Below are 3947 nucleotides of genomic sequence, written 5' to 3'. Positions count from 1 at the left end.
TCCAAACTCATTTTATGAGGCCAGCATCACCTTGATCCCAAAACCAGACAAGGATCCCACCAAAAAAGAGAGCTATAGACCAATATCCTTTCTGAACACAGATGCAAAAATACTCAACAAAATACTAGCCAATAGGATTCAACAGTACATTAAAAGGATTATTCACCACGACCAAGTGGGATTTATTCCAGGGCTGCAAGGTTGGTTCAACATCAGCAAATCAGTCAATGTGATACAACACATCAATAAAAGTAAGAACAAGAACCATATGATACTCTCAATAGATGCTGAAAAAGCATTTGACAAAGTACAGCATCCCTTCCTGATCAAAACTCTTCAAAGTGTAGGGATAGAGGGCACATACCTCAATATCATCAAAGCCATCTATGAAAAACCCACTGCAAATATCATTCTCAATGGAGAAAAACTAAATACTTTTCCGCTGAGGTCAGGAACACGGCAGGGATGTCCGTTATCACCACTGCTATTCAACATCGTACTAGAAGTCCTAGCCTCAGCAATCAGACAACAAAAAGAAATTAAAGGCATCCAAATTTTGCCAAATTGGCAAAAGAGAAGTCAAACTATCCCTGTTTGCAGACGATATGATACTGTATGTGGAAAGCTTAAAGGACTCCACTCCAAATCTCCTCTAACTTGTATAGGAATTCTGTGAAGTGTCAGGATATAAATCAATGAACAGAAATTGGTTGCATTTTTTTTATACCAACAAGACTGAAGAAATAGAAATTAAGGAGTGAATCCCATTTACAATTGCACTCAAAACCCTAAGATACATAGGAATAAACCTAACCAAAGAGACAAAGAATCTATACTCAGAAAACTGTAAAGTACTCATGAAAGAAATTGAAGAAGACACAAAGAAATGGAAAAATGTTCCATGCTCCTGTATTGGAAGAACAAATATTGTGAAAATGTCTATGCTACCTAAAGCAATCTACACATTTAATGCAATCCCTATCAAAATCCCATCCATTTTTTTCAAAGAAATGGGACAAATCATCCTAAAATATATCTGGAACCAGAAAATATCTCGAATAGCCAGAGGAATATTGAAAAAGAAAGCCAAAGTTGTTGGTATCACAATTCCAGACTTCAAGCTCTATTACAAAGTTATCATCATCAAGATAGTAGGGAACTGTCCCCAAAACAGACATAGATCAATGGAACAGAATAGAGAGCCCAGAAATACACCCTCAACTCTATGGTCAACTAATCTTCAACAAAGCAGGAAGGAATGGCCTATGGAAAAGAGACAGCCTCTTCAACAAAGGGTGTTGGGAGAATTGAACAGCCACATGCAGAAAAATGAAGTTGGACCTTTTCCTTACCCCGTACATGAAAATAGACTGGAAATGGATGAAGAAGTATAATGTGAGAAAGGAATCCATTTGAGGAGAGAACAGGTAGCAACCTCTTTGACCTCAGCAGCAGCAACTTCTTCCTAGGAACATCGCCAAAGGCAAGGGAAGCAAGGACAAGAATGAACTATTGGGATTTTATCAGATCAAAAAGCTTTTGCACAGCAAAGGAAACAGTTAACAAAGCCAAAAGATGACTGTCAGAAGTTATCTGGGAGAAGATCTTTGCAAATGACATACCAGATAAAGGGCCAGTATCTATCCAAAATCTATAAAGAGCTTATCAAACTCAACACCCTAAGAACAAATAATCCATTGAAGAAATGGGCAGAGGACATGAACAGACATTTCTGCAAAGAATACATCCAAATGGCCAACAGACACATGAAAAAATGCTCCACATCACTCGGCATCAGGGAAATACAAATCAAAACCAGAATGAGATACCACCTCACACCTTTCAGAATGGCTAAAATGAACAAGTCAGTCAATGACAGATGCTGGCGAGGATGTGGAGAAAGGGCAACCCTCCTACACTGTACGTGGGAATGCAAGCTGGTGCAACCACTCTGGAAAACAGCGTGGAGGTGCCTCAAAAAGCTGAAAATAGAACTAGCCTATGACCCAGTGATTGTCGTACTGGGTATATACCCTCAAGATACAAACGTGGCATTCTGAAGGGGCACATGCACCCAAATGTTTATAGCAGCAATGTCCACAATAGGTAAACTATGGAAAGAACCTAAATGTCCTTCAACAGATGAATCAATAAATAAGATGTGGAATATATGTACAATGGGATACTATGCAGCCATCAAAAGAAATGAAATCCTGCTATTTGTGATGACGTGGATGGAACTAGAGGGTATTATGCTTGGCGAAATAAATCAATCTGACAACTATCATATGATCTCCCTGATATGATGAAGTGGAGATGCAACATAGGCGGTTTCGGGCGTAGGAAAAGAAAAATAAAAGACGATGGGATTGGGATGGAGACAAACCATAAAAGACTGAATCTCACCAAACAGACTGAGGGTTGCTGGGGGGAGGTGTGTTGGGAGAGGATGGTGGGGGTATGGACATTGGGGAGGGCAGGTGTTATGGTGAGTGATGGTGAGTGCTGTGAAATGTGTAAACCTGGTGATTCACAGACCTGTACCCCTAGGGATAAAAACACATTATATGTTTATAAAAAAATAAAAAAAATAATTTAAAAAATCCATTAAAGAAAAAACACATATTGCAAGCCCAGAGCTAATCTCATATTCAATCAAAAAAGTTTGAAAGTTTTCCCCTTAAAGATCAGAAAAAAGACAAGTGTGTCCACTTTCACTACTCTCATTTGACATAGTGCTGGATGTCCTAGCCAGAGAAAAAAGGAACACAATGAAATAAAAGACTCAAAAAAAAAAAAAAGGAAGAAGTAAAATTTTCTTTTTTTTGGATAACATGAACTTACATGTAAAAGAATCCTAAAAAATTCACAAAAAATTTTGAATTAACAAATTTAGTAAAACTGCCAAATACAAGATCAATATATAAAAGACAAGAATTTTGTTTTGTTTCATTTTTTTTTAATATGGAATGCTTCCCAGTTTTTCATGTCATCCTTGTTCAGTGATCAAGCTAATCTTCTCTACATCATTCCAATTTTAGTATATGTGCTGCCAAAGTAAGCACAAGACAGGAGCATTTTAACACTCTAATGATGAACTGTCTGAAAAAATAAAGAGAACAATCTAATTCACAATAGCATCAAAACTAATAAAATACTTAGGAAAAGATTTAACTAAGAAGATGAAAGATCTGTACCCCATAAACTATGACATTGATAAAGAAATTGAAGGAGACATAAAGGGAAAGATAGCTCATATTCATGAGTGGTAAGAATTAACAATGTTAAAATGTCCATACTACCGAAAACCATCTGTAAATTCAATTCCTATCAAAAATCCAATGTTAGGGGCGCCTGGGTGGCTCAGTGGGTTAAGCCGCTGCCTTCGGCTCAGGTCATGATCCCAGGGTCCTGGGATCGAGCCCTGCATCAGGCTCTCTGCTCAGCAGGAAGCTTCTACCTCTTCTCTCTCTGCCTGCCTCTCTGCCTGCTTGTCATCTCTCTCTCTGTGAAATAAATAAATAAATAATCTTTTAAAAAATCCAATGTTGTGTTTTTACAGAAGTAAGTAAAGAATCCTAAAATTTATATGAGACCATAAAAGACAACAAATAATTAAAGCCGTTCTGAGAAAGAATGAAGAAGCGAAATTACACTCTTGATTTGAAACTATACTACAAAGCCCTCATGCTCAAAACAATAAAGTATACTGGCATAAAAGACAGACCCATAAACAAGTAGAACAGAATTGAGAGTCCAGAAATAAATCCTTTCATTCAATCACCTAATATTTGACAGGGGCCAACATATATAATGGGTAAAGATAGTCTGTTCAATAAATGATATTTAAAACTGAATAGTCACATAAACCAGCATGAAGCTGGAACCTTATATTACTCATAAATCTTAACTTGAAATAGATTAAAGACTTAAATGTGATGCATGAA

The 3947-nt window shown here is 37.1% G+C and overlaps 1 non-coding gene across 1 annotated transcript; it reads right to left on the bottom strand.

Annotated features, from left to right (window-relative positions):
• Positions 1–2958: 2958 nt before the first annotated feature.
• On the bottom strand, positions 2959–3065 carry LOC131830950 (U6 spliceosomal RNA). The gene has a single exon (XR_009353480.1). It is a non-coding gene; the product is annotated as a U6 spliceosomal RNA (small nuclear RNA).
• Positions 3066–3947: the final 882 nt, after the last annotated feature.

Source organism: Mustela lutreola, chromosome 4, assembly GCF_030435805.1.
Source record: "Mustela lutreola isolate mMusLut2 chromosome 4, mMusLut2.pri, whole genome shotgun sequence".
Lineage (NCBI taxonomy): Eukaryota > Metazoa > Chordata > Mammalia > Carnivora > Mustelidae > Mustela > Mustela lutreola.
Note: the sequence above shows the minus strand (reverse complement) of the source record. Positions and strands in the feature narration are given on the sequence as shown.